Below are 25,454 nucleotides of genomic sequence, written 5' to 3'. Positions count from 1 at the left end.
TAAGTATTTTTTGTATGTTAGTATAGCATTCAAAAGTAACATGTTTTATATTTTAAAGAAATATTTCCTAATGACAAGGAAATTAATCTGTTTAGATGGTGTTTCTTAGTGTCTCAACAAAATTTTTTAAACTGAAGGACCCTAAATTAGAGGGGTGTGATGGAACACAAGGAAACTCTAACAAATATTTTGTTCCTTAGTTTTTAATTGAAAATCAGCAGCGTGCTGTATTAGCTGGCTTTTTCTCTTTACTATGAACTCCCTATTTGAAGTCTTCTGAGGAGGGACCAGTGCTATGAAGCTGACCTCGGTTTAATTATGTTGGCTTATAAAACCACAGAAAATTATCGCCGTCTCAGAACAGATTAGTAATAATGAGCTGGTACAATATGACAAACTACTTCGCCCACAGTTGAAACACAATTAGCTGCTCTTGAGTTACCGAAGCTCTGGCTGTTTATTCTCTTTCGTGGCTGGTATGGTTTTGGGTGGTTCTCTGTGTTCAGCGCATCACTTGTATAATTTTTAACATGTTTTAACTTGTCATTGATACACCGATAACTTGAGCCGTAACTGGAGATTTGTCCCAGCCTGTCTCTTGTCGCCACCCAAAAAATTTTGTAGGGCTTCTGGCAGATATACAGTGGCAGATTAAAATTAGATGGCTGAAATGGTTATTGCTATCAGCCACCTACCCTGTCTCTCTGACAGACATTGCCGTCTCAAGGCTGGCATGGCTGATCTGCATGTCAACCACGGTAGTTTCCAGCCCAGCATATTAAGATAAACCACAGACAGAAATAATGTCCAGAAGAGCCCTAGGCTTGAGCTAATGTGTCAGGATTTTGAGGTGTGGTTTGGAGATCAAATGCTGCTTGGCTCTCAAACGCAATGCATATTTTGTCAGTAAAGTCAGCTTCATCCGTCAGCAGTCCTCCAAGCCCAGGTCACACATTCACACGTGCGTGACAGGCTGGCATTCCCTCTGGTGTGCTGGTACAGCGGGCTCCAGGCCTCCGGTGTGAACTAGACGGTGCTCCTTTTGCAAAACTGTTTTTTGGAAGAGGAAAGAATGGTTAATTCCTCAAAGCCAGCTGTGCCAGCAGGGTGCCAGGCTGTGCAGCTCCATCCACACCAGATGTGCAGATGTCAGCTGTGAAGACAAGCCCTTGCCATCACACCTGGTGCCCTGGCACCATCCCTCCTCCCTGAGTGCCCGCTCCAGTCTCTTCCCCCGTCGCCACCCTCCTATTTCATCAGGTGGGGAGGCCGCCTGCTTTAAACAGACCTGCTGAAAACCTCCTTTGTTTTTCTGTCTCCTTCCAGTGAAGCTTCCACACGTGGATGAGAACCAGCTGATGGCAGAGGAAGGCTGTGTGCCCCCGTTGGGCTGCAGTGCTAGCTGAAAGCATTTGGTTATGGGGACGCAGCATTCCAGCCAGTTTACATTTGTTCTCACATGTGGTGTAGTCATGGCCTGAGCCTGTGAACTAGAGGCTCTGTTCATGTACAAGTTCTGCACCATATCAGGCTTGTGCCTATTTATTAGGTACTTTTTCACTTAAAACACACAGCGTATCTGCAAAGTTGAATGTGGTTTGGGGAAGGAAAGCTGTTTGCTTTGGTTTTCTGTGCTGTAGTTTCCCGAGATACTGCATGGTGCATGGATGGACTCAGCACTGTCCAGCGTTGTGTTATTTGTATGTTCATTTTTACAACCGGAAGTGTACTGTCCTAAATGCACTGTTACTTTTTAAATGATGTGGTTTCAACAATAGATTTCTATGGTAGAGATTTCTTCAGGATGCCTGTACCAGTGTTTTCTGCATTGTCTATTTTTTAAGCACTTCGGCCAGGGAAGTTATGAAATACTCTTGGTTAAACAGCTGCTATACGGTCAAGTACGTTGCTGATGCTTAAACAAAATTGCATCGTTGTAGTGTGAAAGAATATTTATTGAAATTATGCTGCTTAGGTTGCTAAATGAGGCACTCTCAAACCATAAAATAACTGACTTCAGTCTCTGCTGTGCGTTCACTTTCTTTCCCTCTTGTCCATCTGTCCTGTACACTGGACCTTGGAGCACTCGTGGACAAAAGACGAGCATCCAATGGTTGTAGTAATGGCTGTACTTGGCAGCACGGATCCCTGGGAGTGAAATGCAGATCTTGTGTGAAAGTGTAGGGAAGCAGAGCTCACCCCCTTTCCCCACCACAGGTAATCTGCCTCTTCTCCTGCTGTCCCAGCATGGTTTGGGCTGTTGCTCCGGCACTGATATTGCCAGAGCCTCACACTGTCTTGCCTTTTAGTTATTTTGGAGTGTTGCCAGAGACTCTCCTGACACAGACAATGGAAAGATAACCGCATTTTTTTTTTAACAGATTTTATTTCCATAAAAGCAGAAGAGAATTTCCCAGGGCAAAGAAAAGGCACTTTTGTAGCCCGAGGGTGTTTTTCCCACTCAGCATCACAGACTCGCTGCGTGCAGTGAACATGGGAGGGATTCTCCAAGACATTTATGGCGGAAAATGTTAGGCAAGCCAAATGACTACCAGCCCTGCTATATGGAAAGGCATGCAGGTGGGAGTCTGTATACATTTGCAATGCAATATGTATTTGGGAGGGAGCGTTCCTAGAAATTGACTGGAGGAGAATGCAAGGGGTAGAAAAGAGGAATTTTCTAATAGGAAAAATACTAAGTTTTTTATTTTTTAGAAGGTTTAGCCATTAAAACCCAGACTTGGAAAGGTACTAAGGTGAATAAACTGTGTGACTCATTTTTTAGCTAGACCTGAATAAGGACTGAAGAATTAAATAACAATTCTTACTATACAGTACTAGTTTGTAAAAAACATTGTCTATGCTGTACGATGCAAGCCATTGAGAGCAGTCTGTTTGGCTGTACTCTATCTATTATTTTACTTATATTTTTTGTTATGTGAACACTCTGGCAAAGTGACCTGAGCTAGACACTTTTTAGATAATTGGACTTAAAGGGAAATGGCTTTTAAAGTGCAAAAACTAACAGTGACAGGGTATTTACTACAGGAACGTGCAAATCTCTGCAGATGTGGATTGGAAAACATGTTCCAGATGATAAAAACTTGTCCTTACTTCCATTAGTGTGCATTGCACCATTCAAATGCCATTGAGAAATGAAAGGAGAACTCTCCTGTTCATTTAAATGTGGAATTTACATTACAGTGGAAACTCCGTAACTGTCCTGCATCTTCACACATAGTAAATACATTAATTTCTCTTACATTTTCTGCTCAATGTGCATAAGAAGATGTGTAAACAAATAGTCATCAGTATTAGGTTGACATCTTCTGAACAGCCACCTGAAACGAGGTATACTCTTGCCTGCATTTTACGTTACTTGTATGGAGAGTCAAGTTCTTGGGTGTATTCTCAGAGCCCTCCTTGCTTCAGTAACATTACACGATTGCAGATGAGAATGGTATTTATTCTGTATTTCGGTACCTCCTAGGAGAGCTAACTGAAAACAGTTCCTGCCTTACAGGTGCAGGAATAAATCTTAAGTAATCTGACCTATTTAATAACAGAGAACATAAAGACAGCACTTTTCCCCACCAGTCATCCCACTTTCCCCAACTCCCAGATAGTCCTCAGGTATTGCAGCAACTGTTGTGTCCTCATCTGGACCCATTTTTAGGACTGCAGTCAAAACTTAGCAACGCCTCTGTGAAGTGACATGGTTTAGTCTGTATTTCTCTGGATTCAAAGGTTGTGATGTTACCTGATACAATGATCTAGTCTTGAGCTATTTGCTATGCAAACAATATTCCAAAGAAAAAACAAGAAGCTGCTACAGTAACACGATTTTTTATTTTATATTCCTCTATGTATGCAGCACTCTACAAACCCGGTAAGTGGCACTGCTTGTGATTATTAAAGATTTCTTAAGATGAAAACCAACTAAGATAATTTAAAAATATTTACCATAATTCAGGAATTCTTTGAATTATGATTAAGGAGAACTAGACATTAAGAAAATCTCATTTACACATACCCTTTACTTCTCATCTGCACTTGCCCATGATAATGGCATTGTGCTTGATAAAAATTATAAGGTACATATTTAATGTATTTTTAATTGTCTCCTCATGTAATTTCACAACTGAAAATGAGAGTGTCATTAGCTGAGTCACCAACGCGCCTTCGCCATGCTTGATTAGGAGAACTCTGCTGGCATGTATAGAAATGTCAGGGGGAGACGAAGACTCCCCGGGGGTCCATCAGGGCAGGGCCTGGCAGCGCTCATGGAAGCCCATCCCTTGTAGGTCGTTCCTTCTCAGTAGCTGGAGTGAAGGTGTTCCTCGCCCACCACCTTGGCAGCTGCACGCGTCTGCCATGGTGCTCCGTGTCCTTCTTTCTGCGGACTCTGACCCGAATGCCGCACAGGTCAGAGTCAAGACTGTGACTCCATCGAGTTGTGGGCACTGACACAAGTCCTGGAGTGAGGAGCACAGGGCATGTGGTGCCGGCAGGACGTTTCTGCAGAAGCTTTGTGGCCGGAGAAGGCATCAGGCTGCTTTGGTGGGGATGTAAAGGAGGCTTTAGACAAGCACGGAGCAGGAAACACAATTCTCGAGTTTTATTGAGAAGTTCTGGCATTTCAGTGCTATGTGGGCATAAACAGGCAGATCATTGCCAGGTCTGGAAAAGCAAGTGGGTAGAAGGGCAGCAAGTACAAACCTCTACTCTGATACTGCCTTGCTGTCTTATGGAAAGATAAATGATGAATAAAACAGAAAGATATCGTCCATGAAGGTGGCAATAAAAGAACCTTTCCTTTATTTGCCTTTCCCTATGATGGCATAAATAGTTGTTTGGGTGAGCCTGATGGTCTTCAAGGTCACCTTGCAGAGACTTGTCCATTTGAGATGAATGCTGTGGTGGGAACTATCAGTTCCTCATTCTGGAAGAGACCTGCTCAGGGGAGCTGCCAGTCCACACAGCGAGGCTGTGGAGGCTTGCTGCGTGGGCAGGATGGGGGCTGAGCGACAGCCAGGCTCTTGAATCTAGTGCAGATAAGAAAAAATTTCCGTTGTTAATGAAAACTCTTCTTGTAGTGCCTCAGTGGGCTTCAGGAAGAGGCCTTTCTGCTTCTTTTCATACCAGAGACAGGTATATATGAGGAAGAAAGATCACTGACAAAAACCAAGCCCGTTGACAAATCTCAAGGTAAAGGAGATCTTTCAGTTGTCCCCACAGCATCTAAAGTAATTTTGTTGAGGCTTTTCATTAAGGTAAGCTTAGTGAAGTGTCCTAACGCCCTGAACTGGTGAACTGTACAGGGGATTTCACTACTTGTGTGTAAGAATATTGTGTTTGCTTCCTTTAGCTACTGGCATGAATCAGAACTAAAGGGCATAGCTTCAGGCTTTGCCCTGAGAAGAAGATGAACAGATAATTGCTGGATAAGCAAGCGAGCATGAGGGACTGCGAGAGCGTAGCAGCTCAGTAAATGAGGCTGGTTTTGAACTGGTACAGTCCTCTTTCAATCAGCCCGGTTTCAAGGCTGCCATCTCTCCTGGGCAGGGAAGGTCTCTCGCTCTCCGTGTTGCGTGGCTCTGGGAACGGGCTCCCCTGTCCTGCGTGAGGCTGTGGCCAGTGAGGACAGGCCCTTGGCTGTGGCTTACAGCTCTGCTTCTTACTCTGCATAAGCTGATCCGCTTTCATTTTTGCTGATATTCTGCTTGGCATTCTTTTTATGGAGTGTTTTTTTTTTTGTTTTGTAAAGACCTATTTATCCCTCCCTTCCCTGCACCAGTGGAGGTTTATTAGATTGCATGGCAGCCTGCCATCTTCCTTATTAACCAAGCTTTTTCCCAAATAAACATGTTCCTTGTGTACACTGCCTCCTATTTATGATTTACTTCCCATTATAAAGCTACAATCTACAATATTAAAAATAATACACAGACAGATGTTTATCAGAGGTTGAACAGGGTTTTATTGTATTGACTCTGGTATTTGTGGTTTCTGTTTCTTTAATCTCTAGCGAAGCGTGCTTCCTCCCACCCTTCCCCATTTACTAGTTCTGCCTCTTATTACCCTCACAACAGGTGACAGTGCCTTTTAAACGTATTTTATTTTGGGCTGTTACATGTTGCAATATGAACAGGAGTATGAAGAATTATGATGACGTGCTTAAAATGGAGCTTTTATGTAAGAAAGTAGAAATTAGGCCTTCATCCTAGAGGTCTAGATCAACCTGGAGGCAAAAAGATTTTCACCTCTCAGCTACATGATGGTAGCGGGGTATGGGATTACCCTCTACTGGCTGCACTGCCAGGGCTGCTACACGTTTGCTGGATTTTGGGAGAGTGCCTTTAAGTCCCAGATGTCACTTAGGATTTCGTTTTGTGCATTGAAACTGTGTTACTACGTTTTAGCCACAATGATTTTGAGATCGCTGGCTGCGTATATAGTTTTTCTGGTTTTTATTCGAATGGATGGAATAGAATTCTGCCCCTGGGTCAGATAATCATTTCAGACCCGTTAAATAAATAGCTGTGACATGCATCGTAACAGTGGCCTAAACCCCCATATTTTTTCAATATGACACATTGTCACTTTTTTTTTTCCCCTTGGCCTGTGGTTAGACTTAGATTACAAAAACAAACAAACAGCACTTAGCTATAATTAAAAATGCCCTACAGTAAGTGGGATGACAAAACAATGGGAATGCTGTTCATATGGATGAAGTCAAGTGTAAATGAAGTCTAAAAGAATTAAGCTGAATGCAAGGATAAAATTATCTTGTTGGGTAGGCAGAGAAAGTGGAAGATAAGCCTACCCAATACAGCAGATCTGGCAGTTCACAATAAAAAAGCCTCTGATCAGAGAAGTTTTTTGTATCATGAGGCAAATCCATCTTTTGCTGTTGCAGCTGAAACATAACATTCAATTAATAGTTTGAAATGCAGTCATATATTAATGGGCATTTCTAGAGAGTTTATGCATACAAGCATCAACCTTGAACATGTGAGCAATATACTTATCTATACTACTTGCATAGAGTTCATAAAAACAGGAAACATTCATAATTGTATTCTTAATATTCCTTTTTTTTCAAGGTAGTCTAGTTCTACCTGGAAGTATGTTTATTAAAACTTCATTTTGAAGAATCAGTATATCAGCAAAATAAATTTTAAAATTATGCCTCAGACATAATTACTAACATAGTAAGACATAAGCAGGGTTGTTTTTTCAACCTCCAGTAGCTGTCATCTTGCTTCAGGTTTAGCTCTAGTCAGAGCCTTGCTGACCAACCTGCTGACGTTTCACTAATTGCCACTTGAAAATAAAGAGGAAAACTGCCTAGCTTCGAAACGTTATTCATGAAAGAAGGATAGTGCCGGCTTGTTTTCAGAACGGGAGCTTTTTCCCCTCTTCTTGTCTAGACAAGCAAAGTACAAGACTGTACTGAAAAGGGCTCTCTGGTGTGTCATTAGGCACATTGGTCTAGTCTGGACTGTTCTGGATCTCCCTGTCCATGTGTTTTGAAGTCACTCCTAGCATTTTGGTACAGACCTCTGTGGGTTTATTTACCAACTTTCAGTTTGACAATACTCTAGTATTTGCCTTTGACTACGTCCATCAGCCTGACTTTGATCCACCTTGCTTTACAAGGAAGGGTTCTCTTCTGTTTTAGTAAAAGCACACGCTGTTTGAATGCATTTACTATGCAAACTACTTTAAGGTACTGAATTTTCATTTACAAGTCACAAAATCCTGATGATAAGTATGTTCTGTGTTTAGAAGTATCTGTGTTTTCATGGAATAATCTGATTAATTAATTTGTCCCATTCATAGGTTTTTCTTTTGAGTATTTCCTTCAGACTCCAACAGAATGTGATTATGCAAGCTAAGTTTTGCACTTTTGTGTCCTCCATTGGATATTAAATTTTATTAGATATAAAAGTTACTTTTGCACATGCATGTGTTGTGGGTTGATCCTGGCCAGCAGCTAAGCACCCATTCAGCTGCTTGCTCAACGCCCCTTCTCGCCCTGCAGGAAAGGGGGAGAATAGGAAGAGTAACAGCAAAAACACAGTTTAATGAGTGAAGGAAAGAGGGCAAAAGAGTCATGCAAGGGCAGTCACTCACCACCTCCACAAGCAGACTGATTCCTGGCGAGTCTCTGAGCAATGGGAAGAGAAACTCCCTGTTTTTTATTGCAGAGCATGATGCTATATGGCATGGAGGACCCCTTTGGTCAGTTGTGGTCATCTGTCCTGGCCGTGTCCTCTCCTGGCCTCTTGCCCACCACCTGACTACTCCCTGAAAGTAGCAGAGTGAGAAAAAAAGAAAGCCTGAATCCTGTGCAGGCACTGCTCAGCAATGGCCAAAACACTGGCCACTGTTATCAACACTATTTTGATCACAATCCAAAACGCAGCTCAGCTAGGAGCTGTTAGGAAGAAACTTAACTCCATCCCAGCCAGGCCCAGTGCAGGATGACTGCTTTCTTGGCACATAGATTTGGTGGGACATCACAAGGCAAGATGATTTTGGCAATACAGGCCATTTTAGAATCAACACAGAATTCCTGTGATATTGTGAGCAACCTTCCAATCAACGTGGGCACATCGACAGGGGACAAGAGGCCTGATGACTTTTTTAATTCACTGCCATTGACAATGGCAATGTTCACGTATCTGAGGGAAGGAGGACGTAGCCATAAAATTTTGCAAGAAAAGTTGATCGAGTGTTTTTTGATTAAAATTTCAATGTGGTCCATTATCTAGGACAAAAAAAATCCACCTTAAAGCACAAATTCTTTCCTCTGGTTAGTTCTCTTATGATAATGTTAGTTAAAAACTAGAACTTTAAGACTTTAATAGAGCTAGTAAAAATTTAATGAGATCCCTTCCAATCCCTAACATTCTGTGATTCTGTGTGATTTGGTCTTTTGTCTGAAGACTGAATAATCTGGTGGCAAATAGAAACCCAAAGTTCTTAGCTTTAGTTGCTTTTGAGTTGACGTCTTGCTTGAGCACTTTATATCAGCCATGGGGGAATTGTGGAAAGCTTTACATTAGAACTCAACACAAAGACATGGGAAAGAATTAAATATTGTGGCCAAAGTAACGTGCCAAACGTTCTAACTTCAGGCAATATGGTGTTTGATATTCGTCTTTCAAACAGAAGCAGTACGTCCTTTACCACTGTAATTTCACCCTATGTTATATTCCTCCTTTAAGATACCTGGAAAGTTTGAACCCTTTCAATCCAACTTTTCTAATCTTCCAAGGCAGCTTTGTTCTTTTCTTGTTCCAGTTTCTTACTTCATGAAGTTGCAGAAAAGAGTCCTGAAGTGTTGTAATTATCAGATTGTTAATATTGCGACCTATCTATTAGTCTCTTTTCCAAAAGTAACTGTTAATGACCTTCTTAGTTCCTTAGGTTTCAAAGGCTTACTCTAGTTATGTATTTTTTTATACTCTATATTCAAAACAGAAAAACTAAGCCCTTAAATGCCTCTTCAGTTCTTTGTTGTTACAGGGAAGGACAGGGTGACAAAGGAACAGGGAAAATTAATTTGTTTGTACAGTATTTTATTGTACAATTTGAGTAGTTCAAGTACTATAGGGTTGGACTGAAAAAGCTTAAATCTTGAGGACCTTATTTAGGCAAATATTCAGTGATTTTTAAGTGCAGTTTAACCAAGTGGTATAGAAAGATAATTTTTTTTTTTTTTCCCTCAGGAAATGGTTGTTTTTCCTGCATAGTATTTTATGGCTTTTGTTTATATTCCTAAGTAGCATTTTATATGTTGCACATGTTGATGTGCATATTTTTGCAGCAGCAGATTCTTGCTGATACGTGTACCAAAATGCCATTAATACTCTCAATGAAAAGCGTTCAGAGTGAAGTCCGAAATCACTTTTACCTACAAAGCAAATTTGCTAAGAAAAAATATTTTGTTCACTTTCCCAATTTATTTTTCCCCTCCTTCACTATTACTGTGCTTATGTTACAGATCAGATACGTGTGGGTATCACACCTCAGTAACTGTTTTAGGGACTTTTTAGAATGATAGGTCCTGTCGTCTCTCTTCAGATAAGTCCAAGTGCTGGTAAGATTAAAGGAAAGTCTCTTGTTAATACTGCTGAAGATGAGCAAATGCTCTCTCTTTGCTGGGAAGGACCAGAGATCCTCTCTCTCAAGCAAAATCAGCCAACCCAAACTGCAGCCTTAGGGAAACCCAGGGTTCAGGGAATGACGCTACTTTAATAAACTACTTATGAGTGTTTCTTGGTTTTATTTCCATCTACTTTGCCTTTGCTTGTGAATGAGAATCACCAGAATTTGTCAACATGCTGGAAGTGCAATCATTAAATTATAATTTGTCTAGATAAAACACGTCCTCTGTTCTATATGTGTAGTGTATTTAACTTTGGAACAGGCCTAGTGAGAAAGCTTTTTATAATTGCATGTATGTTTTTGTGAACATTTCTTAATTACATCTCAAATACTTACTATAAAGCTTTGTTTCTGGAAGTGACATTTAAATGATCAGTTTAGCAGAAGGGCAGTGGAATTTTAATTATCAACCATAGTAGACATCCTTAGTACATAATGCCTTATTTAAATACTGAGGTGTTACAGCTTCAGACAGAAGACAAGTCAGTCAATTTTCAGAGCCCTGTATGACTGGGCTCTGAAAATTGAAGAAAAAACATCCAAGATGACAAGGCACTGGACTATAATTCCCACAAAAAGCTACCACTGGTTAACACTTACTGAATCTTTACTGGCAAACAAAAGGCCAAGGATGGAGGTAACGTCATCCTTGTCTGAAGGGATAACTGCTTACCTCTCCTTTCCATGTAAAATTTGAGTGAGAGATGAGGGGAGGAGTTTTTTCTTGACTTTAGTTTTCGAAGAGCTAGATATCAGTCTAGTGAGGCATCTTACACAGGATTAATTAGCCAGCCTGCATCCTTTTGCAGAGAAAGGGAGAGAAGAAGGAACTTGAAGTAACAAAGTTTTTGTTTAAGTACTTGATCTCATAGGAATTGTTCTCATGACTGAACCATATTTAGGGGAAATCGTTCATTTCTTTGTAATGAACCAAACGTAGAAAATACAGCATGCCTGCGTGTAGCGTTCAGACACTTTATAGAGGTTTTAGAAGTTTACTGACTTTGTAAAGCAAACTGGCATGTGGGCGTTCAATGTGCAGACTGAACGCTTGATTGTAATTAGTTGGGAGACTGGCAAATTGGCTTTGGGAAGGTAGTTAAGGAATAATTGTCCGTGTCTGGACAGGATCGTTCCTGGTTACACACTATACTGTTGCCTTACAGCTGATGCTGTTTTACGTTGTGCAAGACTTTTTTTAATGTGGGACAACTATTATTTTTATTCCGTGCTGTCCTGCCCCAAACATGCAAGGTGCCACACAAACATGTATGAGAACACAGTCTTTGTCCAAAGTGAATTGTAATCAACGTGAACCACAACAAAATATTGTCTGTTTTTCCAGAAGAAGTTGGATTTCCCCAAATGCCAATTCTTATTTACCACTGGATTGATTCCGGTGATCTGGAATGTATCACATATGTATTTATACATGCAACGCTTACAAGTACTGTATTATTTGTTTTGGGGATAAAGTGGCAAAGACTCAGCCACCATGATAGCAGCTACTTGATAAAGATGGCCTTCAATATCGGTCATTCTAGCAGTGAAGAAGGTAAGCACCAGTTTCCTCACAAATTTTTGTTTTGCTTTCTTTTTTTGCCTTTCAGAGTGCAAATTCACCTGCGCCAGTGGTAAATGCTTGTATCTTGGTTCATTGATTTGTAACCAACAGAATGACTGTGGGGATAACAGTGATGAAGAGAACTGTCTGCTTGTAACAGAGCATCCACCTCCAGGCATCTTTAGCTGTAAGTACTGGCTCTTTATGTGCATCCGTGTATGTATGTATGTCGACTGTGTCTGTTTACCTCAGAAATCACTCTGTTCGGGAACTTGGTCTGCAGTATGATATCTGGGGGGGATAAGACAGAGGAAGTAAATACTGTTTTTCTCTGAACCAGCAGTGATTTGTAGCACGCTTTCTCTAGGTTTCTAAACCTGGAGAGTTGTAGTTATGTAAACGGAGTTTGTGCTGCAGACATAGAGGTTATCATCATGTGGATCATATGTGGCTTCTGAGAAAGAAAGCGTAATGCATAAATGATTAAATAATTTGCTTTCCAAGGCTCCAAAAAATATTTTATGCGTTGTCTGCATTAGAGTCTTTGTACGCTATTAAGACTATTGAGAAAGTTGTAATCTTTCCAGTTACCATTTCTGTTAATCAATTATGTTTTATTAGTGCTGAGGTCAGCATCTTTTGGTACGTCACTGGGCTTTTGTAGGTATATATTTAAAATAGTTATAGTTGCTATTCTTTGGTGCATAAATATCTCACAGAGTGCCAGAGCTCATCACCAAAATTGCTCTCTTAGTGCTTTGCCCTCAGTGATGTACACTGAAATCAAACTTTGATTTTGTTTTTGTATGTTCTGCTATTATTTTTACACCACAATTAGCTTTCTGGATGGGGGAGGAATTTTCCTATAATGCTCCTGGTCTACAGGTACAATAGAAGTGCTATTAACGTTACTTACCGCTTTCCAGATGGTTTGGTTCTGCCAATACAGACATCCTTCAGCACGCTGTTTCACCTCTGGTTGTGACTATGGCTTAGGAATATCTGTGTTGTTGTGTTGTTATTAATAATAGGAATTATAAGCAGCATGTATCTATAATTTCTGTAATGAGCACATGTGCCTTTAAGCAGGACAGAATCACTGGAGTGGATTCATAATAGAAGATGAAGTCCGGTGTTGGATATATGCCGTTCTTCCTCTGCCCTCTAACCTCCAAATGAACGTGTTTCTAAACGGTGTACTGTAAATGTTTTTAAAGCTTTCACTTTGCGGTACTGTAGTACCTCTGCAGTGATTTCAGAGGTTTTGAAATAATGCCATACATATGCTTTTATGTTGTTTTATTTTAGTTTTGGTTTGGTTTGGTTTTTTGAAGAGGAACTCTTCCCAAAGCCCCAGGACTAGCCACAAGCTTTGGTGATGGGTCCAGATCAAAATGTGGCATGTATTTGCCCATGAACTTAGGCTGACCTTGGCTTTTGAGTTGTAAAAAAGTTATGCCTTATTATTTGTGTATGCAAAATTTTTAAACATATGTTAAAGTTCAAATAGAGGATTTTTTTTGCCTGGGATACTGTACAGTTTTTCTCTTAAACCAAGCTAGCACAACTGTTTGCCCAGAAGGAGCCATGAAAGCCACTGTGGTAGCAGAAGGACTCTGGTGACAAGCAGCACAGGTGGTGGCCCTGCATGGTCACAGTATGACGGTGACACCCTGCGAGTTCCTAGGTGGAGCTCCTAGGCGGAACTCCCAAAGGCTCCTTCAGCTTGAGGTATGATAGCTGGTGCAGTGCTGGTTTTGCAGAACCCCTCCGTCCCCATGGCAATCGACAAAATGTGTCTAAAAAAGCCTTCAGCAGGAGGTTGCCTACTACTTGGACAGGAACTTCGCTTGGCGTGTTTCATGATCCTGTCTCTGGAAAGTGGTGCAGGTCAAAGTGGCTACATCTCTCTTAATTTTCAGTGGACACAGAGGAAAATAGTTTGCTTCCTTCTCCTATCTGCCTTTTACAGACATGAGGACTGTTACCACCCATTTATCAGTTACCCTCTGGGAGGGTTTAAAAAACAAATAAAACCAAGTTCCTTCATGTAAATTATGTTTCCTTAAATCTGTTATATTTGTTCATTTTCTCTGACTCTTTCCAAAATACGTTGTCCAATAGTCCTGCTACTTCAGACCTCCCCAGTGCTGAGTGAAGAGGAATAATTAAGTAAATGGTCTTATTAAGTCCATCAAGAACTATATTTGCTGGTTTTGTAACAACATTGCAAATGAAGAGTTTGTAGAAGAAATATTTGATTTATAGCTAGGAGCATTCAGAAGCATTTAACTTTTTGTTTACCTTGTGGCAGAGAGAGCAGTTCATTATTTGTTACGTTTGGGGACATTGATAGTGACTGTACTTTTTCATCGCAGTAGGGGACTGTGCAACAAATGCTGGTAAATAAAGGGACTTCTGTTGTAAATAAAAAAACAAAATCCAGTGAAACAGGGTCCTAATGGTGAAACAAAGAGAAAAAAGATCGAAGCCAGACAGAAAAATAATACAGCCATAAACAGTATTTAAAACAAATGAGGATTAGTGATATTTATCATGTTCTGGCTATTAAACAGGCTGTTACATGGTAGAAATCAGTGCCAACTGGTAATAGGAAAGAGCATTATTATGAATGTGGCAGTTGGTTGTATTGGCTTATTCCAGTCTTGAAAAAAACATTTCTGGAATACTTGATGAAGTGAGGTCCCCAGGCCTTAGAGGGATGACATGTTGAATTAAGGAACTTGTGTATGCTTTTGCTCAATGATTTTAATGGGGATCCCTACCAGAGTACACCAGAGTGTATGCACTTGAAATGTCCCAGCTGATGAGCCTACCTTCCAACACAGAAGTACATGTATTCATTGGCCTCTAATTAGTGACAAGAAGATAATACAGCTTTATAAGAAGAAAATGAGTGTTTTAAAAGATCACTTCAGGAATTTTAAAGCAGAATTTTCTCTCTGGTCAATGTTACGTATCAACTCTGTTCTTGCATCTTCTTCACAGTTCTCAAATGGGGAGGAAACTGTCGAAAGGAGCCACGTGTAAGCGTGCGCCGGTCTATGTCCGAGCAGAGTGGCCTGTTTCTCCCTGCGACGGCTTTTGTCTTTACCTAGAGCACGTTGGCACTGCTGTGGTCTGCCTTCCTCTCTGCTGTTTTTTCAAAGAATCCCGTTCTCATACTGTATTCAAACCTTCTGTCCTTCTGCGGTGGGAAAAAATACCCCTTTCATTTTGCAGTAATACACAGAGTGCCCCCAATGATGTCTAAATAAATACATTTTCATATGGAAGTTCTGCTTCAGTTTATTTAAGCAGTATGTGCCATGTTAGCGGTAGCCCATATTTCCTGGCTACTGAAGCATTTCTCATTTGTGTTCTTGCCAGCAGCCAAATCCAGAATGTCTCATTGGAGTTTACTGTTTAGTTTAGTTAAGTTGTGTGAGCAGTGGTATAGAAAGATATTTTTTGTGGGTGACCTGCTCCCAGGATCTCATGATTATAGCAGACACTATCTCATTGTGTTTGAGGAGTTTAAATCTCCCAGATGTAGTCTTCCTCTCTCCTTGCTAATCTGTCTCTAGTGTGAAGGTTGTTAATTCAGCCTTTTAAATGTTGCTACTGAACTCAATAAGATGTCTCACACGTGCAAAGTTAAACAAAACGTGTAGTTCTGCAGCCCGTTGGTTTTATTAATTTTCCTCTGCTGACTTGTAGGTAGAGTTTCCTTATGCTACTGCATGGGCAATTTAGTCTGTATTGCACAGAGAAACTGGAGGGCAGCTGGGGAAAATCTGCACCAGCTGTGAGGTATATTAGCTAGTGTGTGTTGGAGTCTGATTTTAGACACCACGAGTTGCAATCGTGCAGGTGTTAGTTGGTCAAAATACATGCTAAGGCATTTAAGCCAACCATGTTAAGATAACAGCTTGCTTGGTTTACACTGGGATTTTAACACAGGCTTGGTGCTTGGTGATGCATGTTAAAACGTACCTCTCCCTCCTCAGTGGGGACGCCCCGAGGTTACTGCACGTTTCCCTACAGGTAGCCTCGTGCAAAGTAGCCCATGTCAACTTTGGTAGGTCCACTTAGTCTTTTTGTTTTCATCAACTATAAAGACTTACTGATTGAGATAATGGAGGTGACCGGTCTTTTAACGCTACTTGGAGGTCGAGGGTGTATTTAATGGCACAAAGCCGCGACAGGAAAAACGAGATGAAGAATAGGATTTTAAACGTTGCAGACTTGGCCTTGGCAGCAGCTTGCCGCTCCACATGACCTGCAAAATTTGGACTCCGAGGAATTGAAACAACGTGCCTGCTTCTAGCAGGACACAGTTCATTTGTTCAGGCATTTCCCTTTGTTTCGCAACAAATGATCAGCCTGCCTTGTCCTGCTAAAGGTAAATTAGATTGTGAAATGGGAAGCGTAGTCTGTTGTCTGTTTGCAGACTGCAGTATCCAAGTCATGCCTAATTGAGAAGGGTTGCGATGGTGGAGGTTTTAGCTCTTTAATTGTTTGATGGAAAACAGTATAGGTAGTCATCTCTGCTGTGATCTGTATTTGTTTGTGGGCATATGAAACACAAATGTTGACATGCATGAGAAATTGAAGAAGAATAAGTAAGGGAGAACAAATCCTTCTTGTCGTGTGCAGATTATGTCTACATCAAATTTCAAGTTGTCAGCATTGATGGAGGTGATGTGTCATGGCTGTTTGGCATAGAAGAGTTTGCTGTAGGAGTTCATTTTCCTCTGCAAGGTAAAAAAACCCAAACAAATCAAATATATAGCTCTCCCTTTCACCACCCCCACCTACTTCTGTCAGCTCCGAGCCTTGTAGGGATCTGCAGGGGGTTGGAGAATGATTCTGTTTTAAAAACAAAAAGCTCAATCAAAGGAAAATATTTTGTTTAAAGAGACCTTTGGCATCCCCCTCTGACTGTGACACCGAATTTGCGCAGATAAAAACAACCGCTTAGATTTACATTTTGATTGTGCTTCTGCTTTCATGTGTGCGGGGCTGTCCCACTTCAGGTGAAATTTATCCATTTCTTTAAATATTTAGCAGTCTAGCGTTGATGTTAATGAAAGTCTGGCACTGCTATTTTGAGCATTGCAACAATGATAGTAATTTTCAGTGTCAGATTACTGCTTCTCGGAGGAAAAGGGAGATGGGAGGAGGGAAGAGCAGGGAAAAAAAAAAAAAAAAAATTGTTTCGGGTCTAATAGAGTTTGTCATCAGCCTGGCTGTGCCAGACAGATGGATCATGAATACTGTCTAGACGCTCTCTGCCTGAGTGGAGCTGTGGTCTCTAAGGACAAGCAATGAGACGCCGGCTTAAGTGACTGGGGAAAGTCAGGACGCGCTCCCCTCTAATCAGATAGCGATCCGGCCTGATCCTGCCCCGCCGCCGGCCAGGAGGAGGAGGAGAGGCCCCACTGGTGCTGGGAGCCGATCGATACAGATCTCTGCTGAAACTTGGCTATTATGGGGCTTTTTGAGGGAAAGGAGAGGGACGGTGGTGTGACGCTATTGATTTCAGCTGCATCTGCCCAGGGGCTGCGGGATGATGTAGCTGGGAGTACGGATCTCGGGACAGGGCAGACTGGGAGAGCCATCATCTGGCCATAAAGCACGTGCATAAAACTGCGCCGTCACCTGTGTTCATTGATTGGTTTAGTCACAGTGTACGCTTGAAAATGCTTATTTACTTGCTTACTTCTTCTTGATTTGGCCCACTTGTTCAGAAGGATTCACCTCTTCTCCCTACCTGGGGCTCCGTACGTTCCCCAGCTGTTAAGATGAGGTTAACATGAGGCTGCCTACCGTTTGGAAAGGAGAAGCTGTGTTCACCAGGTGAGACCCACAGCCTAGGGCAGATTTTGCGCTATTTAGCGGTCTCTCATGCTGTTACTTGTCCTTTCTCTGTCACTAAGCGCAAATTAATGATAAGGTAATAAAAATTTCTGATGTAGACAGAGGGATAAATATTTTTTGACTGGTGGAGTTACAACAAAAACTTGGTTTGATACATATGCTAACTTACTTAAAAGGCAAGAGGTTCTCTGGGCTTTGTGTTGCAGAATAAGCTATAGCGTTCTAGATTTTAGTTCTGTGTATATATGACTAAGTACTAGATAGATATTTTTATTTATAAAATCCAGTTATTTTCAGCCTGTAATGCAGTCTTGTTTCTTAAAGTGTTAAAAGCAGGTTGTGCACTTTGTTTTGAAATAATTTCATCTTTGCATATTTTTGAGGCACATCATGTAATGTTAGCAATTAATATGAGCTTGAGAAGTTGAAAAAACGCAAAACATTAAGGTGAATTTTGTGTTTTCCTTTAATATTTTAGTATGTATTTTTAAAAATGCTGTTGTTCCTGGTGTTTAATGAATGAAGTAGAATGCTGATCCCATGAATTCTGTAGTAAAACTGCAGTGGAATTCAGTAGTGCTAGAGTTTACCCATTCTTCATCCGGAGCCTTACAGTATTAGCAACTTGGACAAGCCAGACACACATACATGGCCAATAACAACCATGAAATATGCTGGTACAAAGTCAGGTATTTGCATCTGCTTACAAACAGGGCTGAACTCAGCACCTGGTAAAGAATTTCCATTTCACAAAGTTTCCAGCTGAACGTTAATCATATTTTTACATTTATAAGAAAAGGAGTAAAAGCTCACAGTGCCCTACAGATGAAAATGTGGGAATTTCAATAGTTCTGAAATGCTATATTATTCGTTTGCAAAGTATGTAAGTCAGTTGTATCACCTTTAATCAAGATCTAGAAATGGCATCTGTTAAACTGTTTCTGTTTGTTCTTCGTACACCTTTCGCTCACCCCTCCTTCAATTCCTGTTAGGTTTTGGGAAACTTCATCTGGTACTAAACATACAGTTTAATACTATTATGACTGGTAATGCTTTTGCTGTCTCCTGTCTCTTTTTTCTACTACTGATTCTTTACAGATGCAAATGAGAATTTTAAGTGCTCAAAGTGTACAGTGTATTAAAATCTTCATTCAGAGACTGATTTTCATCTGTCTGAGAGAGTGGCTAAACTTCAAACTGGAAATCTCAGAGCAGTAGTGCCAGGAATCAGTTATGATCTGACTTTCTCTCTTGCAGGTGTGCTTGGCTCTGCAAGAGACACAAGCTCCGTGGGGACCAGTGTGAGGCAGGGAAATGGCATCCCACAGACCCTGAGGGCACCCTTTTTTAAGCTGTTTTCTCCACCAGAAGTTCATGGTAGCAAAAATATTTCATAAATGCAGGCCTAAAACTAACGTACAGAAACCACAGCACAGTATCATACTGCAGGCACAGTTCTCCCCCTGGAGAGAGGAAGAGAATAAACTGTGAGACAGTTATTTTCAGACATTGTTTCACATACAACTAGTAGATGCTCGAACACAACATCGGAAATCATACAGAGTGGAAATGAGCAACTTTTGTTGATTATATTCTCAGCCCATGTTAGTAAGTATTGTTCATTGCTGTCCTCCTCTACATTTTCATTTGCAGAGGTCACACTGTAGAACGCTTCCAGGAGCTGCCTGGCTACATCTCTGTAAGTTCTAGACACAGTTCTGAAATCCTCCAGTGTGAATTTTCAAGCCACCGCTTTCCCTGTCATTTGTTCACATTTTTTATCGCTAGTAAATGCTCATCAGGAGCGCTGCATTTGTGCTGTGTTTGCACTTGGCTAATAGAAGCCTAGAGGAGCAGTCACAAATTTTTTCTTCTGTACAGCATTGGAAGCTGTTCAGGTGCTTAGATAGTATGAAGATTGCTTATATTTTCATACGGCTTAAAGTGTTTGAGAGAACATGCTTCTGAGGCAGCTTTTTTAAAAATAAGTAATTTCAAACTCTCATAAAAAAGGGACATAGAGTCGAAGTAGATGACCTTTCTTTTCTAGAAATGCTGCAGACTGTGATGTTTGATTGCGTTTCATTCTGCAGATGAATATCTGACTCTTTATCTCCAGAAACTCTTAATCTCACTGATGAAATGAACCACCTTAATTTTTCTTAATCAGGCTCATCCTCTCCTTTTGTCTTAAAGTAACAGCTGAGATGATGAATTGAGAGTTTGCTTATATGTTGTGGTATAAATAAATGCACAATGAAGAATTTCTGTCTGAAGTTTCTATGTAGCTCAACATAGAGCACCATGTTGGTGCTGAAGGAAATCCTTGCTTTTCAGTGATCTCTATGGTCTGTATTGTGTGTGAATTGATGTTTTTCCATATCACATAGTGTTTAACCAAAGCATGTTGTTTTGGCCACTAGCGTGCAGCTACTTTTCTCAGACTGGAAAGACTGAGAAACCCTGTTTTCTCCACAGTTTTGCAAGTGCTTGAAGCCAGCTTAAGCCAGTGTTGCCCCATGTGGTTGCTCCCTCATTTGTCCCTGTGCAAATGCTCGTGCAGCCGCACAGGAATTGGATTGGAGACCTGGTCTGGTTCTGGTGAACTCTGAGAAACTTCCACTCTATTTCAGCCAGTGTCATGTCTTTGATTCTGTTCTCACCTCAACTATGCAAACTCTTCTGCCAGCACAAAGCAGAGGGCAGTACAAGTGGCTGCATCCAGTGGTGGTTTATCCTTGACTGGTTTGGGGTTTCTGTGAAACTGTAGTATGATTGAATGCCTTAGTCCTTACTTCACTGAAGCATATGCTTCAAGACCTTTCCGTGAATACAGGAGAGTTTGGGAATTAAGAGCTAATTGTCACTTTCCCCCTTCTCTCCCATTCTGAATATCTCATAATTAGTCAGTTTTTGTTACAGAGGAGTAAAACAGAAGAATGAAGCATCAGAAGGGCTGTCTCATGACTGTTCATGGGCTTGGGTTCATTTGGAATGAACCTGTGCTAGTAGAATGTAATACAACATTTATTTTCAATAACACAGTCTAGTTTGGCTTAAGACATGGGGCTTTATTAGAACAGTGTTAGCTAGTTCAATGAGTTCATAGGAACAGCTGTCCTGAGTCAGGATCAAAGGCTCAGATAGCCCAATGTTGAATCTGGCACTGGCCAGATGCAGATGCTAAGTGAGGGAGTATAAGCAAATTAGGTAAACAGTTGGGCTTTTCCCAGTAAACCTGGTTCCTTGGAGGAATGCTGCACTGCTCTTAGTGAACAGCATGGGATTTCTGTCCTTCTGAGAGAATTTGGCATATAGAAAAGGCAGGAAATAAGGTGAAGAGAAAATACCTCATTTCATAAGTGTAAGAACAAGAGAAGATCCATCAACCCTTTGCTAGCCAGTAGATGTGTGGGCATGTTGGTTTCTTCTGTATTCAGCACATACTTTTCCTGTTAAGGCTTTTTGAATGTAGGACACAAGCTTGAAAGTGCTGAATTCATGAGTACCTGAAAGACTATTTGCCTGGGTCTTTTCACTTATTTTGTGAGGAACAGATATTTTTAATTTCTCTAAGCTTACTGTTTTTTCTGAGTGGTGTGTGGTTTTTTTAGTTTATGATGTTGGGGTTTTTTTGGTCAGGTTTTGTGGACTGTGTGACAGCTTTATATTTAATAGTGAACCAAGGTCATCTTGTGATGAAATTAGGCTTAAATTTGGCTTGGATGTTTAAAAAAAAATGCACACACAAAGCCTACTGCATGTAGAAAACACAGTTGTCACCTGGGGCTGTGTAGCACACCAGCATCAGATACCGTGGGACTACGTGGGTGTATATTACAGCACGCTAGCACTCAGCTTTTTTTTCACGTGTATGTCTTACACAAACATAAGGAGTGAATACAGACTAGTTAGCATTAAGAAATTTATTTTGATGGGCTGTTTATACTGAGCCACTGTAAGGAGCTAAAGGAAAACAGTAGATCAGGAGAGAGTGAGTTGTTAAATGAATTGCATTTTGTATGTGATAGATGACTTTTCTCTAAGTTACAATGCAGACTAAGAGAATAGAGAGGGATGTATGTAACACAGCGTTAGTCCAGCCGTACATGATAAGATCACAGTTCTTCTTATCCTTCCAGCAGTATTGCTACGCTGGTAGCATCCTCTTTCCCTCTCCTCAGATTTCTCCCTCTTCTTTCCTTCCATTTCAGTATTGTAATAGCTTCATAAAAATAAGACAGATTAAGGACCTGGGGGGTGTAGAGATAATAATGGCGCACTATGTGAATACTGAGTCTGGCACCTAGTAGCACCTTGATAGAAATAGAAAGCTGTGATCACAGTATTAAAATATGCTAACAAGCTGAAGGAGCTAATGGGCTGAATTTTTGCAGTGCAGATGTTCATCCGGCACTTGTGCTGAATGCAATAACAAATGTGTGGGGGCTGATGGTGATATTGTTGTGTTCTTGGCAGCACACTCCTCCGAAACAATCTTTCCTTACTTTTATATTTTACCAAGGTTTAGAGTGTTCTTTTTTGTGGTCTAAGATAACGAATGTAAGTGTGTATAAACAATGGGTATGACTAAGGCTGGTTGGGCTAAAGTTTTCTTTATTCAAACAGGGGGGTCTGGGAGAATGGGTGCACTGCTGTATGTGATAGTGGGAATTGGTTTCTCAGTTCTTGGGTAGTTCATGCTCTACGTCTCCTACTAAACTGCAACTAGTTTTGTTGTTGGTTTCAAAACCTAGCCCATCTGGCCAGAGTAAACCATATGCTTTTAGAAACTTTTCAGCCATGGTCTAATGTAAGGGTCATCTCCCTATGTTTTCCAGAGGAGAGTCGGTAGTCTCCTGAAGAACAGTCACAGTGGCCTATATTCCACTCCAGTACCTCAGCCTGGCCACCCATCTCATGGTACTTCACACATTCAGTCTCTTCCTTCATGTTCAATGCTTTGCAGCTAATGCCAAGAATGACATTGCTATCTTGCAGAACCTTTCAGCTGTTTCAATGAGAAATGATTTTGACTTCTTTCCAGCAGATTCAGATATTCCAGAAGAAATTACCATTCGTGCCAGTCAAAGATTCGCTAGATAATGTCAGAACCCATTATGTTGCAAACCTACTCTTTTTTCCCCTCCCTGACAAAGGTACTGGCTTGTTTGTTTTAATTACCAGGATGAAAGGTGCATGTGGCTTTTGTTTGTAATAAGCTGCAGCTCTCACTGTGAATACCTGTCACTTTTGATAGGCTATTACAACGTAGATGATCAGTCAACTGGCTGGGAGTATTTGGGGCTGGCAGTGCTTCTCCAGCAAATACATTTACTGTGCTATATAACACAGGCTTCAGACCACGTCTCCTTTTGACAAGCCTATTATATAATGAATGGGGAAAGGAAATTCCACCGATGTTAGAAAACTAGAGGAAAGACTGAAGAATGGAAGACTGGGTGATCAGTGGAGAGGTCTCACCAACAATCCCAGGTTTGCTTAGCATCTCTGCCATAGACTTACTGTGTAATCCTGAAGAAATCCTTATTGGTTTTCTTCCTTAATTTCTTTATTTATAAAATGGAGATAATGGTGATCGTCAACTTTGCAGAAGTAATAAAAGAACATAAAATTTTTACATGGTTGAAGAAACATGTAAAGAGAAACATGTTAAGCTGTAATAACCTCAGAAAAATGGGTATTATACTGGAAAAAATACAATGATAAGCTGAGAGAATTTTTAAAAAAAAGTTCAGAAAGTATGTGCTTTGTGTTGTATATTAACATTAGCAAGTACTGTCCCATATTAGTAAATTTATCTTTAATTTTTCACTTGTATGTCAACATCTAAGAGCAAGGAAATGGATATGCTAAATAGTTTCTAAGTAAGTGCATTAAAAGTCTGCCTTAAAATGTGACTAGAGACAGAAGAGTGAGTTTCATCAGTCAACTATAATTCCACAATTGGAGCAGAATATCTTAAAAAGTAGTGAGTGTAATGGTATTTAGTTGTGTGTTAGTGAAGTCTGAAGAGGAATATCAGAAGGATTTAATGAAATGAGGTCAGCAGTCAACAGAATGATAGATGAAATTCAATCTTGATTAATGCAAAGTAATTCATACTGGAGGGGAAAGTATGTGCTATTAATACAGTTTATTGGATCCTAATTAATTGTGCAATTTAAGGAAAAGGACCAAAGCATCACTGTGAAGGGCGGAATGAAGACCTCTTCAACAAATATAGTTGTGGTCAGATAAAATATTTTTAATCAATAAAAATAGGATATGAAACGTTATGATGCAATTACATAAATCAACATTTCACCTTTATCTAGAATGCTGCGTTGGAGTGTTGCTGCAGCACAGCAACGTGCTGCGGATGTAGAAGACATAGGAGAACAGCAGAAAGAAGTTGTGAACAGACTTTGGTATGAATAGAGATCAAAAAGTTTGGAATTGTTTACTTTTGAGTGTAGATAAAGAGTGGGGAAATAAAAAGGTACACAGAACTATGGGTGTTGAACAGAAGGTGGGTCAGGAACTTAGGCTGTGTTGTAAGGTGAGGAGATCGCTCAGTGCAATTCAATGCTGATAAAAAGAAATTTTTTCGTACATCCTATCTTTAGGCTGTAGACCTCATTACTGTGCTTTGCTGTTGAGGCAAGAATTTAGCAATATTTAGAGAAAAGAAGACTCTGAACACTGAGTCCGCTTGGGTGTAATCTATTCAGAGAGGAGTAGTTAGGAAATGTAGAAGGCTGAGGTTTCAGGGGTTAAACTTATTTCTAACTGTAAGATTGGGTTGAAAACTTGAGAGGACATTTCCTCACCTTTTTGTAGAACTGAACATCCTCATCCAGGAGGACAGCCCATAGGTTCCCATGCGTGGTATGAAAGTGAAGTCCTTAGTAAGTGGCTTGGAATAGTGTTTGCGTGTAGCTATGATCAAAGTCCTTAGGTGCAATTTCCCTGACTTAAGTAATTACTGATACTGCATGTAACAGCCTTCCATCATATCTTACAAAGCAGCAATCTGGTCTGTCTTGTGTATATCTTTTTTATAGAAGGTGGTTAAGTAGCGAGGCTGGCACAACGAGTTGCTCAACAAGTGAAAACTGTGGTATCTCTGCCAGCCTGTGCTGGATTACCTATTGCGCACCAGGCTCGAGCCCTGGGAGGGGTGTTGAGCACATCCTCGGTGCAGGAGAGCACGCTGATGGGAAACGTGTGCTAGGAATTGCAGAGAGAGCTGGTTCAAGCAAGCAAGGTTTGGAATCGAATGTGTCGCAATATGGATTTGATTCTTTGAAGCTTCCTACAGCCCTTCTGTCCATTAGGCTTGTGTAGTTAATAAACCTTCAGAAGTGTCTGCTCCGTAAGTGTAACATACTGAACTCCATACGTAAATGTTCAACAGTAGTGGACGACATTTATAGATCCTCTCTTCTTGCAGGAGGTGAGAACAGTTTCTATGCTTGTTGCAACACAAGGCGTCCATTAATTAGGACTTTCAGAGAGAAATGTGTGTAGGCTGTGAACATGCAGTGATGCACAGAGGTGGGAAACAGATGTGTGGTCATATATGCACCAGCCAGCTATTACTCAGATACCATCCATCTGCTAATTAGCGGCTGGAATGTTGAATAACATTGGTGTTTGTGCGATTGCTTGAGTGCAGTCCTACATCTGGTTTTCACACTTGTCTTAATCTGTACACAGTACCGTAACTAATATGCCTCAATTAAAATTGTTTTGAAAGTGAGGTCTCTAGAACTTCCTTGTTACAACAGTTTAATTTCTTGGTGTAGACTACTGTAAGCGTAGG

This window comes from Tauraco erythrolophus, chromosome 3, assembly GCF_009769465.1.
Source record: "Tauraco erythrolophus isolate bTauEry1 chromosome 3, bTauEry1.pri, whole genome shotgun sequence".
Taxonomy (NCBI): Eukaryota; Metazoa; Chordata; class Aves; order Musophagiformes; family Musophagidae; genus Tauraco; species Tauraco erythrolophus.
The sequence above is the reverse complement of the archived record's forward strand: the minus strand, read 5'-3'. Positions refer to the sequence as shown.